The 16,268-nt window shown below is 38.7% G+C and overlaps 1 protein-coding gene across 4 annotated transcripts in view; it reads right to left on the bottom strand.

Annotated features, from left to right (window-relative positions):
• The window catches only part of FRMPD4 (FERM and PDZ domain containing 4), a 299,178-nt gene that overhangs the window by 150,837 nt on the left and 132,073 nt on the right, over window positions 1-16,268 (bottom strand). Inside the window, exon 1 of one of the 4 annotated variants that reach the window (XM_017812341.1) lies at window positions 12,293-12,574. The exons of the other annotated variants lie outside the window; for them this stretch is intronic. The gene's annotated coding sequence lies outside the window, so the exon portion shown is untranslated. Of the gene's footprint in view, window positions 1-12,292; window positions 12,575-16,268 lie in introns of those variants that run through there. 4 annotated transcript variants of the gene reach the window in all.

Below are 16,268 nucleotides of genomic sequence, written 5' to 3'. Positions count from 1 at the left end.
TGGAGCAGAGTGGAGGGGCAGAATCACTTTCCTCATCCTGCTGACCACTGTTTTTAAACAGTTGGCTGAAATATTAAGTTATGTACACAAGCTAATGCATCTGGAGATGGTGAATTCAAGTCTGACAGATGTGACAGTTCTGGAGAAAATCCTTCAGTGGGCAGTAGCAGCAGCATAGGAGCTCCACAGGAGCCTCCCCTCAAAAGGAGCCCACAAGCACTGACTGTAAGTGCACCAATAGGAAAAAGTGACCCATAGTTGCAGAGGGAATAGCTGAGATAAATGCTGAAATGTGTGGTTTAGCTTGTGTCTCCATATTCCAATGGACGCAGCGGAGAGCCACAAACCACATCCAGCGAAAAAGAGAGATGGAGCTGGTCCATGAGACTTACACACCATAACTGGATTCACCAACAAAAGGCAGATGCATATGACTCAAATGCAAAGAGATAAGAGAAGATCTGGAAAGGCTCTTGTATCTCACAGCACAAGACAACAAGACCCAAAAGTTGACACTGAAGCCGGACAAATTTGCATAAAGGAAGGAGAGAAGGTATTCACATTCATCTATAATACAACAGTAAAAGCAGCAGAAGAACTGTGACATCTCTCAAGAATGTGGAAGACAAATGTTCTTCTGAAACAGGCAGGTGTCAGTCACACACATTAGGGGACACAGTCAGGGAACAGCCTGTTTAAACAGCCTGCAGCAAGCAGTCCAAAGTACAAGGTCTAATGGTCCCCTTGGGCTTCATATAGCAGATGAAATAAGAGTGTTCAACGTGCTTCATTCCAAAACGGCGGTAGTTGTGTCTGCTGTGCAGAAGCACATGTCTGATTGCAATCAGAGTGCTGAGATACCAAGGGCACCCAGGTACAACAGCCTGCCACAGACGGCACAAGGAGAGCTTATTGATTCACATCTGGGACTTCATGTTCTGCAACACTAGTGCTAACAAGCTCCCTCAGCCAAGACTACCCAGTAGCATATTTCTTGGGACACACCACTCCCTCCTCCCCAACACACTCTTTTTGTTACTATTTTCAAAAACACGAGTTAGCCAGTTTTCAGTTCATTATGTTCCACATTCACTGTTAGGGGAATGATTTCAAACACTGGTAGTTCAAAGCAAAAGTTTTTGAGTTTCCCCTGGCTTCTTCCACAGCTGGCCCCAGCTTCTTTAGCTCTTCACAGAAAAAGACTCCAGTGTTCAACAAAATAAGACATAAAATCTGCTTTCTAGGAGGGCAAAGATTTCTCCTAAAAACTTGATATTCCATTTGTGTCTCCTTTCAACTAATTCCTCCAGCTACACGTGTGCATTAAAGCACTTTAGACAGATTGCATGTGTACTTGAGACTGTTACCCTTTATACTGGAGAGCAACAGGTGCATACAGGTGTATTTTAGAAAAAGCTATAACAATAGACCATTCATACAGTCTTCCCTCCTTTCAAATGAGTCAACATTGAATGTGTCCAAGTTACACTTTGCTTGTGAATTAACCCACACAGTAGCAGCAGTTTTCTAGCTCTCTCCACTCCATATTCAACATCCCCACACACAACATACCAAACAAACAAAAAAAAAAATTAAAATTATTTTTCACAGTATCAGTTGCTTTCCAGCAAAGAGAAGAGCAAAACAAGAGTCCAAACAACCAAAAATACAAAAAAACCTCAAAACCCCAACACATAAGCAGTACACAACCTGCGTGTAAGAAAGCTTGGTGCTAACACAGCTGTGCCAAAGCAAATCGTCCTGATTTTCTTACAGCTTTTGCATGACTTTATCTGCATACAGATTGAATGGAAGAGGCATCATTTCTATAGCACACAGCATCCCACTGAACATTAATCACCATTACCCACTTAGATATTGCAATATGCAAGACTGATTGCTGCTGTGTTCACAACTGCTCTGCAGCTCTCTCAAGTGTGCCAGCCCTCAACATTACTCCTCTCCACCTTCTTAAAGGAAATTTAAAGGAAAACACTGAATTTTCATGCCCCAAAAGGAAAGACAATGTAAATGTCAAAAACAGCAATCAAGCATGTCTAAATGCATTAACTTTTCCTTTTTATAACATATGGCTGCACCTTTGAAGCAGTAAGTGCCAGAGTTCATGAGATACATCACATATCTTGCAGGGTACAGCATTTCTTCTTCAATTAGTCAGTTTTAGAGAACGACATGAAGGAGTACTAATTGCAAAATGGAATACTCTTAATTAATTCAGCAATCTGTTGAAAAAAAATGTGGGTTTACTTTTGTATATAGTTTAGGTAATAACAGGTTTCCCTACTTTCATTTATAAGTAAAAATTTCTGCATTTATAATTAGTACATATTTAATAAGATGTGGGAATATACAGTCCATTTTTTCACTACTATGGGTATACAATACACATCTGTACACTGGGTATCTGCACTGGTATAAAAGTTAATTATGAACTTAACAGAATATCTGAAGTCGTACTTGGCCTCAGTTAGGTGCTGGGGAACTTTTTCCATGAAATGTAAAAAGAGAGGATAAACTACATAGAAAATAAATCCTGCTCATCCCACACCATTTCCAGTTCCACATGAATATGAATATATTTGCTTTCTTTTACTTCTGCATTCATGATGGATTCAGCCTAGAATTAACTGACTCTTTTGTCTGTATCTGGGAACTTCCATTGCTTTGCTCCCCAGCCCCAGAGAATTTTAAAATATCTCAGTGGATGTTTTGCAACGCATTTCTTGGGTCTGCAGTCAGAAATTCTGCTAAATACGTGGCCACTGTGACATCCAAAACATTTGTTAGAAGAGATCGAGAAAGAATATCAACCTTAATCTCATGGCCAATTTTTTCCCTCTCTCTCCCTCTTCAAAGAAAATACCTCCCCAACCCCTCTTTCCAATAAGCTGAACATTGGAGAGCAGGAGCGTTCATCAGCCACTTGGCAGTTTTGGTTTTACATGCTGTGGCTGTATTCAAAGTCCTTCCTTCAGCAAAAGAAACCAGTCTCCTCAGGTGACTCTCCTACGTCAGAACAGACATCTTGGTCATCACTGAAAGCCCTACTAAAAATGTGTGCTTCTGAATTGTGAAATAAAATAGAGTCAGCAAGGGGCTAGCAGCTGAGTGCTGAAGCAGACACTACTGTGTTGAGTAGTGCACGTACAAGGTTTCCTACCAGCACACACGCTGGGCAGGAGGCAAACAACTGCCCTTTAAAGCAGTTCTTTCACTACCTGCAGCAGTAGGGAGGAAGCAAATTTCTAACACAAGTAATGCCAAAGATGATATGCACCATTAAAACAAATAAAGACCTAGCCCAAACTGAACTTTTAACCTTAAATTTTGGCAAAATGAGTTTGTTCTTCATGAAGGCGTGGGAAAAGAATAAAAACAGTTTTGATGACACACAATTTAAGTGCATGTAGGCTAACTGTGGTATCTTATTTCTTTAATAAAACTGAAACCACAAAAGTTGCATTTTTTTCTACACCGACATACTCTGACTCCTTATTACTTAATAAAATGTATTAGATTTAATCACTAATTCTTCTGTAGAGGTAAATCAAAACATGAAAATGGACTAATATGTAATACAGACACTAGAGTATCTCAATACTAAGACTAATGACAGTCATTGACAGCTCATATGAAAACATTTTTTTAAAATTAGTATTAATAAAATAATTTTGCTACATTAATACACCTGTTGCAATACCTTTGGTATATGTCAAATAGAAGTAATAGACTATCAGTAAAGCACAGTAAAGTTAATGGATTTCTTAATTTGTGTAGATCGATGATAAAATGTACCTTCATGGTGACACCAGCAACTCTCATTATACAACTTGCATACAGAAAGGTACCCTCCCAAAAATATTACTAACTCAGGAAAGTTCATCTATTTTACTGGTTTTTTTAGAAAGGACCTAACTGAAACAAACATAAAAACCTCTTAGTAATATAAACCTTACAAATACATAACTCAAAATTTAGATGAAGGCACAAAATCACAGTCTGGAAGATACTGTTTGAATCTTCCATCTCATTCCCTCATATTAATTTTTTGTAACTTTAAAGAAAAAGGTAGATCCTACACAAGCAGCTTTCAGAAAAGCTTTCAGTTAACCACTGAAAAGTAGAAAGTTGCATCTTTCCTTCGGTCACATAAAGCAAAGAAAAGTTTCCTCTTTCTTCTCCCCCACCATTTTCCTCTTTTTTTTCTCTAGGTTCTTGGGCTACAGTTGTCATTTTAATAACCAAAAGCTTAGAACACTGCTAAAATGGAAAAAGAAAAAAATTAAAAGGAAGTCAACTGTGTTCTTGATCCCATTTTATTTTCCAGGATAGAGGTAAGAAAAACAAACAACAACAAAAAGTAAATTTTCAGAAAAACATGTTTCTCTCTAAGCAGTATTTTGAAAAAGTATGCATAAAGCATAGAGCACAGGCTATTTCTTATCTTAGTATTTAAAGAGCATGGTAATACAGTGCATTTAACCTATCCATCAGGGTTGTCGATTTTTTAAATTACCAGTTTTTTAATGCAAAAGTTTGGGCACCTGAAAAGAACTATTCCAGTCGCCCTTCCTGCCCTCTCATCTCCCTGCCTGAAATGCATACACTCCATTTCATCAATTCTTTTCATGGCACCTTTGGAATATGGATATCAGAGGAGTTCATAAATTTATTCATCAAAAGTCCTGTGGTGTTGATGGCACTTTGGGTGCTCAGCCAGCGATGAGCATGAAAGCATCAAACCAGCTCCACTGCAGGGGGAGGAGACCATACCTGCATCCCACTGTATGTGGATCAGCTGTTCTCAGCACCTTGTCAAAGCACACCCTTAGGCCTATTCAGCCACAGAGCAAAACAGGTTTTTATTCCCACTGCGTAAACTACAACATGCTATCCGAAGTGTAATAACACAAAATTAAATCAGAAGCAAAGGATCAGGAGAGTGTTATACAAAAGCATGGGTAAGATTGCACTCACTCTTTCCATAGTTTCTCCCCCAGCCTTGTACCAGCCTGTACTTATACTCAGATGGGAGAAAAGCTTAGTTTTTTTCCCTATTTAAAATAAAATCTTGGAGAACTCAGTTCTTGATGGGCATTGATGTTTATTTATGATTATACTTAAAGATATGTGGAAAGGGCAATATACTTGGTGGCTGTAAAGCATCTAATTCTGCATTCTACTTTAGAGCATCTCATTTAGTCCTTTTTTAGTTATAGAGTTCACTACCTAATACAAATAGTATATTTAAATAATAGATTTAAATAGATACATGCAGAATGGCCACCAAGGGTGGCCAGGGTGTGTTCCCCCACCAAGATCAGAAGTGTGGGCTTCCGGTACTGATCTAAAATTGCCAAAGAACTGACAAGATCAAGGAGGTCACACCCATCTCTAAGTCAGATGCTGTATCTAAGACGTATCTTTGTCACCAAAAAGCTCTGACCTGAATTGCTGCTTCCAGTCTTCTTCATTTAGGATCTGAAGGGATGATGGGACTAATCCCTGACAGCTCTTGCAGCCCTCTCTCCTTTGGGGTCTGCTTCACAGGCACCAAATTGCTTTGCAGTCTCCATCAACTACAAAATGAACTCTGGGATAATTTTCCTTACTGACTCCAGCCTCACACTGCGAGCTCACAGAAACAAACCAATGTTCATGCAACTGTCCCATATGTAGCCCTGAGCCCTTGGTACAGTTAGGTGCTCTTTCAACTTGATCAGGACTTGCCTTGACCCCATCAGATGTCTTGTAGAGGCCGTAACTGGGAAACAAAGAGGTAACTGGCTCTCATAGCTACATATCTTACATGATAAGACATTGCATTGTGGTCAGTGATCCTCTTGTTAAGTGGGTAACATGGACATCATCATCATTTGGTTATATTTATTTCCTTTGGGACGTGTTCGTTTAGTCAAAATTATATAGGTTTTAAATGTGTGTGCTCAATGAGAAAGAAGGGTATTGTACCACACTTCCAAAATGCAATTCCCTTTCTCTAATCTATTTTGAAAATATTTAACTTCATTTCAACATGCAATTAGATTAGGTTCTTATTGGACTATTAAAATCTTCAGAATAATCATCCATCTAAAGCTATTCTACAATATGAATTACTTGTATTTTCTATTTTTATGAAATGTATTTGGTAAGAATCCAAATAGCTTTTAATTTTTTTATGTAACTGCCAAATCATAATACAGGAGGTCAGAGAATGCCTGAAGCAAAATATAATCCATGATATATGTGCTCTTTTTTTTCCCTTTTCTCTTGCAGGTCTCAGTAATAGAAGGGCACAAGCAATTTCGCATGCTGTTCTGCATCGCAGGATTTAGTCAGAATTAGCTCACTGAAGTAATTAGTTTATTTCCATACTCACACAGAATAATGAAGGAAAGGTAAAACATCTAAACTAGACCGGACAAGACCAAACAGATACCTTCTGCACCCTGATGCATGGGGGAAAAAAGCTATTTTCTAAACAGTTTAAATATTAAACAGTATTTTTATACGTATTCTAAACAGTATTTTAATATTACCACAGGATCACAGAACATTCTTAGTCAGAAGGGACCCACAAGGATCATCAAGTCCAACTCTTAACACTTACAAGCTACATCAATGTATGAATTTCTGCATACGTGCACACAATATTAGGTAGCATTAGTAAGAACTGCTAACTCAGATAATGCTGATGTGTGTAACCCATTGAAGAGACAGGGAAGTATGAATATAGGTTTTTGTATTGCTGGCTTGTAGAAGTCATCATGCAGCAACCCAGCTCCTCTTGTGTGCTTAAAAGCTGTTGTTTCCATCTCTGCATTCTTATCCTCTGGATCTTGTCTGAGTTGTTTTCAAAGACTGTTGCTTCTTACAGCCCTGCTCTTCATTCAGTAAAAATTGGGAAAATAAAGCCACAAGGCACCCCCAGGATGACAATCATCCTCTACCCAGTAAAATGAGTCAGAGTTCAGACTCCAGTTTCAAACGTGGGAACACATATGAAAAAGGACATGAACTGAGGAAAATCACAGAATCATAAAATGGTTTGGGTTGGAAAGGACCTTAAAGAACATCTAGTTCCAAACCCTTCTGTGGGCAGGAACAAAATCAGAAAGTAATTCTGTATTTGCTGAAACTCATCATTCCTTTTGCAGAGAACAGGCAGTTCTACTCCAGTGTTTGGTATAGAAAGGTCTGAACTTCACACAGTTTACTGTGTGCAGTGGCCATCTTCTACATATCTCCAATTTCAAATTGATATGATATTTATGTTCAAAATTACGACAATATTCATCAAAATAGAAGTCATTGTAGGAGTAGGAGAAGGTTCAAAGTCAGTTGCTACTATGGACTTCACTACAGTTAATTGACCTTGGCAGGCACTCAGGTACAATGCCAGGCAAGATAACAAGTACAAGTGAAAACAAAATGATACTCTGTGCACTCTGGCTGTACAGTGCTGCCAATCCTCTGAACCTTCTGAGATGTGCAACTAAACCTGAGGATAATAAACCATGAGAGCTGCAAAAGCTGATGTTATGCATAAAGATCTCACTAAGTGAGCACTTAATTATTAATATTATGTAGATTTGTTATATGTTTGTAAGACTATAACATCAAATAAATACACAAGAAAAGTGCTGAAACTGGAATGTCGCTTAAAAAATATAAAATACAACCAGAACATGAAAACAAGATGGACTACACCATTCCAGATTATTCAGCTGCAAATTTGGATGTTTGAAATCATTAGCCTCAAACTCACAGTAATCCCACGATTTTTTTCTGAAAACTGAAAGCAGCTACATACATCTGAAGCTAAAGCACTGACCCTAGGTTCACAGAAATAACACAAACTATTTCATGTTACACAAGTAAAATCATCATACACCAATAGACAAACAAATTAATGTAGCAGAAGATCACGTATTAAATTTCTTGCCAAAGCCAATAACATTTAAGATCCTTAGTGACTTAGACATTTATAACATTTACTGTATCTTATTTATGACTTACAATAGGATGGTTAAATTGAAGAGGAAAAACAGAAAACCAACTTATCTTTCAGGAGGATTTCTACACAGAAAACTAAGCTCAAAATCAAATTACATCTTTCCTTTCCTCAATCCAGGTAGTCATCAAGCATAGCGTGTCTTGCAACTTCCTTGCAAGTTGTTGTAGGAACCATTGCTACATTTATGCAAAAATATTCAACAGACAATTGTTTAGATAATCAGTTTGGGTTTGATACTAGACCACACAATGTTTTAGTTTTGGTTTATATCTGAAATATAAACAATTGAAAAAAAAAAAAACAAACCACCAGCTTTTCAGAAAGGGCTTCTGCAGACGATTGATACCCCTAATTTTCAAACTTGACAGTGTTCTCCTTCAGCTTCCACAAAAACAAGCACATCAGTTAAAAAGAAGCCATTGCAAATCAGAACCACTGTTATCTGACAAATTTTAGCTTTGCAAAATAAGTTGATTCATAAAGACATTACACCAAAATTACACAAATCACTACTGAAATAGGTATTAGCTGTCAGTCTTCTTGGTAACAGAAGCAGAGTAATCAAGAATATTAGCAACACGCAATCTTAGCTGCCATGTCTGCATTGAAAATTCTCCCATTAGGGATACAGCTCAAAAAATAAACAGAGATAATTTAAAACATCAAATTTTGCAGCTGTTTTGGACTTCAGACATCATGCACCAATGATACACCTAAACACATAGATTTATAATTTCTAGATAACTTTTAAGTCAGATCCTGAGTCCATTTTAGGAATATCGATCCTGCATTCAAGAGGGTAATTGCACTTCATACAGATACACCCAAGATAGAAACACACCCCAGACAGGCACAGCTTCAGTCCTATGGTGCAAGGATGGCTGGTACAGCAAAACCACCTGTGAATGGTGTATGCCTGTATTTCACATTTCCCTTCAGCATTCTGGAAGCAAAGACCAAGAGAAAAAAAAACTTTCCCCAAGTCCCCAAGTTAATTATGGAGATACAGAGTGCACCTGGTCAGTGCATACTCATCACACCTCCCAGTGCAGGCGCATAAACTACACATGCAGAGCTCATACAACCTGCCTACCACATCCCTGCACATTAGGCTGCTTGATACATCATTTATGTACTCCTTATGTAGTACTTGTGTAACCCCTACAGTAACAATAACCAGTAAATGGTACCAGCATGTGACTTTGAACCAACTGTATTATTACTGTCAACCAAGCTAACTAGTTCAGTGGTATTTTAAAAGGTGCGACTACAGTTTAGGCATACCTTAAAATGAGTATTTCAGACACTCCTCACTCCCCAGCTATTAAACATGGCTTCAGAAAATTCCAAGCAATGTAACTGCCTAGCTAATAAAACCTTGATTATTACTGATGGGATTTAACACAAAATTTGCATAACCACTAATAAAAGCTATCGCAGTAAACAACCTTCATGCATCGTGATGAGATTAAATGAGAAGTCTGCTAAACTGATAGGAAGTTCTGCAGTTTGTTTAATCTTTTACAGGGAAAATCTCTTTTATACAATCTCACATTATACTGGCATAATCATTTCTTGTGCACAAAACCTACTATTTGTAAAGTATGACGAGTTAGAAAGAAAAATAAGCAGAGCACTAAAAATTTGATTACTAGCATGCAATCACACACACACAGAGTGCTCTGTGCAGGCAGATCCAAAACATGAATAAGGACAAAAAGACAATGATAGAGACTTTTAGACTACCTCCTTAGTCTCCCAAAGATAAAGTACATAAAAATACCACTATTGACCATCATTCAACTGAACCCAAAATGCTCTCTTTACAGCAGACTGTAAGACTAAGCAGTAGCACAGTGAGAGGCAGTCAACCTTGGAATTACATATGCTTTCATCAAGTTCCCTGAATATGGACAGTATTTATCAAATGGGGCACTCTTTCAGGACTTTGGAGCCTTACCTAATCTACGCTGACAGAAGAGAAGAGATTAACTCAGAATACATGGGCAACACTCAGTTTTTCAAATCAGCTGGGTTAAAAGTATCCACGTCTCCAATTAAATAGTAAATGTAAACTTTTAAAATTATGGCTCAGATGCAAAAATACTGATCTACTTTATTTCAGTTTACGTGGTAGCAGTGACTAGAGTTCCATATGCAAAGCCCAGTTCCCTAATGCCAAAACTACACTCCTATAGTGGATGCATATTGGTACCAGCAGAGTAACCATCCTTTTGTACATAATTTTAAAAGGCCCAGAGTGAAGTTCTTTTTTCAGTCATCTGTGAAATATGGAATGATGACACCATACAAAAAAGAATAAGAAATCATGGAGTGGTCCATGAAAAAACTCTGCTGAATGAAGATTGGTTTCCTGCAGCTTTTTGCATCATACTTGAACCAAACTGTCTCCATATCCCCTGTGTCTCTGAGACTTCACAGAATCAAAGTGCTGGCTGGGACAAACTTCTATCCAGGTGGAAACTTGCTAACAGTAGATGAAGTCAGCCATGGCTCTGTCCAAATGAGTTTAAAATTCCTCTGAGGACAGAAATTAAACCGCTTCCGTGGGTAAACTCTTCCAGGGCTGCTTTGTCCCTGCAGAAAAAGTTTCTTCCTACTGTTCAAACCCAAGTTAAAATTTGTGCCATTACATCTCTCTTTTTGCCATCTGTTACTACTGACCAGAAATCTGCCTTAAGATCCTTGTAAATGCCCTTAAAGAAGTTTTAGGATGCGACTGGACTGTTCTTCAGATTCCTCTTTTCTAGACTATGCAAGCTCAACTCCGTCAGACTCTCCCTTACACCCACATTCCTTAAGTCCCTCACCATTTACTAGACCTCTGAATGGTCTTTCTTCAACCCTTCCATCTATCTGTTCGAGTTCAGTGCCTCCAAAATCAAATGGAGTATTCCAGATAGCCTCACAAATACTAAACAGACGGGATAAAAACTATCCTTGAGGTGCAACTACTAGTGCAACCCAGTGCCTTATTTACCTTATTTGCAGTGACAGCACATTTAAGGTTCTCTCTCAATTCAACATAACAAGGGTTTCATTTGCTCCCTCTGGATTGAAACTACCATCTAGAATGTCAAACAATGTAATTTAGCATATCTGCAGATATGCACAAAGTGCCTCTTGCTTCCTGACCCAGGCAGATGAAAACTCTGACAGTGTCAGCCTTGGCATCATTCCCTAGAGTACCCTGCTTGTTAAAGACCACCAATTGGATGTAAAGCACCATGAACCTTTCAGCAGATAATTTTCAACCCATCTAAAATTCCACTTGCCTAGCCCATATTACTTCAGCTTCCAAATGAAACACCTATGGAAGACAGTGACAAAAGCATCACTGACTTCAAGGGATCTACTGCTTGCCTTCACCCCTACAGCAAGTCATTTGAGCCAAAGCAGCAATAATGTGAGTCAAGAACAATTTGCCCTTGCTAAATCCATACTGACTATGGTTGTCTTCTTGCTCTTTATATGTTTGGAAATGAGAATCTACTCCATGACCTTTCCAGATGAAGCTGAGTGGCCCACAGTTGCCAGATGCTCCTTCTTGTCTTTCTTAAAGATGGATTAAACATCAACCTTTTCTCTTTCACTGGAGACCTCCCCCAGCTGCAGGCTTTTTGTAGCAGTCTCATATCTTCCAGCTCTTTCAGTACCCTCAGCAGCTCCCATCCAATCCCATTCTTCTGGACATAGCTTCTCCAAGCAGCCACTAACTTGTTGCTCTTTAGATGCTGGCTGTGCCTCTCAAAAAATCCTGGCATATAGAGAGGTAGGGGAACAGGCTTTTCCTGAAGCATGTAGTGCTTTCGTTTTTCTGTATCATCATATACTAGATTGCTCCTTGTATCCATCCATGAATTTACACCTTTCCCAAACCTCCCTTTGCTATCAATCTACTTCAAGAATCCCTTCTTATTATTTTAGCTAGTTTTGGCTCTAACTGGCCTTAATAATTTTGTCTTCCTGATTACATCACTATGTGACCAAGCTATGATTTTGTACTCCCCCTCTGTTACCTGTCCTTGTTTTAGTACACTCCACCTTTTGCATGGCACCTTTCTGAGTTTAAGTTACCAAAACAGTTACTTGTCAAGTGGATCTTATTTAAAAGCTCAATCTTCTTGCACGATAGGATTTTTTTTCCTGAGCTCTCAGTAAGTTTTCATATTAAAATCAAACTTTACATGGGAAGACCGAGAAGTCTGCCACACAGGCACCTGTCCTTCTTACCTCTGGCCCTAGAGGCCTACAGTCACCTTCAATCTGCTGAAAGCTTTTCCTGGTTGCTTCACTGATGGCTGTCTAGATGAGCTGCCAAGGAAGCAGTCAGAAAGCCAGATAAGCTGTGGCAGCCTTTCTGCAACACCATGGATCCAGGCTCCAGTCAAGCAGCAGCCCTCCCCAGATGACCAATCTGGCTAGCAAACAACAGGCCCTGTCCCATAGGGGGTGAAGTCACAAACCAGTAACACTTGTCATGGTATCTTCATAGGATGGGTCTGAATCAGTGATGCGAGGTGTCCAGCCTGCAGTCCCCCCACTAGCAGAGATCATCCATATTCCTCTGCTGATGAAGCCCAGGCAAAGAGCCACAGAGGCAGAACCTTCTGCGTGTGCATCTGCCAACCTCTCCCCAGTCCAATACTTAATAACTGGTAGGGGTCACCTACCAAGGTTAATTTGATCTGATAGCTGGGAGAGAGAGAGAGAGAAAGAGAGAGAGTGCAAGCACTGCAACCTGGGGCTAATCCAGCCCCGCATGGGCACCGGCTGGCCAGCCACATGGCAGCTGCCTGGGGCCACAGGCAAGCGCCTACTGCCCCTCTGCTTCCCGAGTGGGTCAAAGACAAGTGCTGGGGAAGGGATCATAGGTCCTCTTGGCTAAAGGCTGTGGTAGACTATTTTAGGACCACTGAGATCACCACCCATCTGGCCAGCTTGAAACACATTCGACAGTGAGTTAAAATGTGTGACAGGCACAGAAACAGGCAACAAAGTTATATAACCTTTTTTTTTTTTCCTTTGGAAACCAGGCTAAGAAGTCACCCCTACACATGCATATGTCCTCCATATCAGCAAACTAGTTTTGCCAAATCCCAGTTTCCAGTTCATGTATTTATTTCATCCATCGACCATTAATATCATCTGATTTCCTTCTCCATTCCTGGTTGGCACTATTGAGACCATACAGTCAGAATATGCCCTTTTTGTTTCTGCATCATGGAGGAAAGATACAGGATGTCTCCACAGCACAAGATTTTCTCTAACCCCCGTGTTCCAATATGCTGCTATAAAAAGAATCAGAATTTGTTTTATGTCTAAACACAGAAGATGAAGCAGGTGCTAAAATTCCAAGTCTTAGTGTTGGACAGTTGTATCTGTTACTCAGTTCCATCAACAGAAAATATAAATGGCTCAACAGCATTAAAAAGTTATTGCAGATTTGCTACCATAAAGTTGAAACTCTAGCTTTACAGAGTTTTTTCCCCATATTTTCCCCACATTAGAAATATTACAAAAATTAATTTAATACTACCCACTACCAAGCTTAAATGGTTAGACAGCCCATTATATGGAAAATTAATGTCTTCCACAATCCTTAAAGGGGATTTCATCCAAGATATAACTTATAGTAAAATGAAGAACAAAAATGAAAAACAAAAAAGCTCTAGTCAAATCTACTGATTTGCATTTTAGCTGTAACATAATAGAAACAAATCTAATATAAGCATTTGTGGGATTTAGGCAACTAATGAAATACAAGCAAACTAGATTGATTTTTTCCCCCTCAACAACTATGATTCAGATAATGTAAAGAAAACACCAAACAGTATTAATAAAAACAGAAATGAAAGCCTGCAGTTTCAAGTCAGGTTGCTCCATGCAATCATTCTCATAGATAAAAACCAAGAATCACTAATTACTTTTTCCTTCAGCACTCATTATTACATATGTCATCCTTGCTGAAGTCCTAGCTAAGAGTTGAAGGTTGAGAGTAACAATTTTTGACATTTTGGTTATTGCTAGTCAATGACTGAGACTTAGTTTTAATAGATGCCACTAAGCTAACTAACAAGTCAGACACTCCTTTAAAAATCAGTACAAAAGGCCTTTCTGTTGCCAAAGCCAGAAAATAATATTATGAGGAATGGAAGGCAATGGTACATTATTTAATGCACTATAGGGTGAGGGGGAGAACAGAAACCAACCTGCCATTGCCTCAGAAGCTGGACATAAAACACTTTATTCCTGACAAGTCTACTTGTCAAACTGCAACCCACCATTCTGTCTTGGAAGAGGTTAAATTGCCTGCCCTAAGCAATGGTACCTAACCAGAAACTGAATGTCCAGTACCAGTTCACTCAAAGCCATAGCAACACTTGAGTTGTAAACATTAAACTTAGTTGTCTAGATTGCAGAAGACATGTGCTTAAAGAAGGGATAGGCAAATCTATCTTTCAGGCCCACTTTCCTGGAGGGGAGTGGCAAGTGAGGTTAGTTTAAATTGAACCTACGGTAAAAATGATGAAATAAATTATTGCTGTTTTCTTTAAAAAGGGAATTGACTTCTACTGATTAATAGGCAGAAAGTTACTAAACAATCAGGCTTTATCCCTAACCTTCCCTCTATCCTCTAGAGAAGAAAGCCTTCAACTAAAACATTTTTGGCAGGTGAACCAGAGCAAATTAGGCTTTATTCTTTCCAACTGTACCTTAAAACGGGGAGGGGGGGGAAGAAAAACACAAAAAACAACCAAATAAAAAAACCCACACAAAGCAATCTATGCAAACTATACAACTAAATGTCAGAAACGTTATCCCTTCATTCTGGAAGTACACAAACATCTTTGGAAGTCAAACATGACTGCTTGGTGTGAGAGGGGACCTATGGAAATATTTCTTCAAACACAAACTAAGGAATATTGCAGTGATTAAGCAGAAACTCAGTCCTTCCCCATCAAGAAGAAAGTTCTCCTATCTTTCTAGGAGTATTCCAATAGAGGCATAGTTTGGAGAAAAGCGAGCAGCACTAGTCTTGATGATTGCATACTTGAGTCTGTAACATCACAACACACCAACAGAAAATACTGCAAATAATATTTAAAAAAAAATTGCTCTTAAAAGATGCTTTAAAGTTGCACTGCTGGCACTACTAAACTCATAATGGCTGCCATCTAGATATTTTAGTATCACACTAAGAATGGGTGATCCACATCTTTCTGCTTCTGCATCCACCAGCATTTCAGTGTTTCACTAGCAACAGAAATGCTACCACAATCTGTTCCCATGGATGCCATAAGGACTCCTCCCTGCAGTGGCATTTCAGATTTCTACATAAGAAGTAGTACTCCAATGAGTATGAAAGAATAAATACTTTACATGGAGTGCTGTCTCAATATGCATGTTGGAGATAGGCTTACAGGAAGAACCCCACTCCCCAAAAAAGTGATGGTGGTGATGTATCTTAAGCATCACCATTCTAACTTCAACAACCACTGTATTCCTTATGTTCTACTGAAGTTCATGGTAGAATGAATCTTATAATCTGTAAGTGGTAGGTATGATTCTTAAAAGACTGCCTTTTGTCACAAGGTCTTCAGAAGCTTTTAAGAAGAGATGAGGAGACGTCAAGCAGGCAGGCAGACTTTTTTGTCAGACAATAGAAATATTAATTAAATCAATTTTAGAGGAAAAGGAAATAACTGCTGCTTTACTATGTAAATATCACTGTCTTCAAATATCACCATGCCCTGGAATAAGGATAAAGTTTTTATAGAAGAAAAGTTTTTTTAAAAAAGCAACTGAAACTGATTCTAAGGTTTGGGGTTTTAAGACTTATCTATTTTTCAAAATCTATTAGTTGGGGGTTTTTTTACTGTTAAATTTGTTTCCGGTTTTGGAGATTGCTTTTCTAACTTTAATTTCAACAGCATAAAAGTTTTTATAATTAATTCTTGTCTACAAATAAAGATGAGAACCACAGTCTCTGGGTTTGTAGATTCTTCTCCAAGTGCAACATCATGGTCATGGTAGTCTCCAAAAGTTCAAGCTGCATTTCTTCACTAAGCTTCAATAGAATGAAGAAGCAAGCCTGGTAAAATCTGCCTGGCAAGGAGCAAAAGAAGATGGAGATGCAGACATAGCTCCTCTGAAGAGCAAGAGTCTAAGAAGATACTACAGGATGAGGATTTCCAGTTTTAAATAA

The sequence above is a fragment of the Lepidothrix coronata genome, unplaced genomic scaffold (genome assembly GCF_001604755.1).
Source record: "Lepidothrix coronata isolate B3197 unplaced genomic scaffold, Lepidothrix_coronata-1.0 Scaffold35, whole genome shotgun sequence".
Taxonomy (NCBI): Eukaryota; Metazoa; Chordata; class Aves; order Passeriformes; family Pipridae; genus Lepidothrix; species Lepidothrix coronata.
The sequence above is the reverse complement of the archived record's forward strand: the minus strand, read 5'-3'. Positions and strand labels throughout refer to the sequence as shown.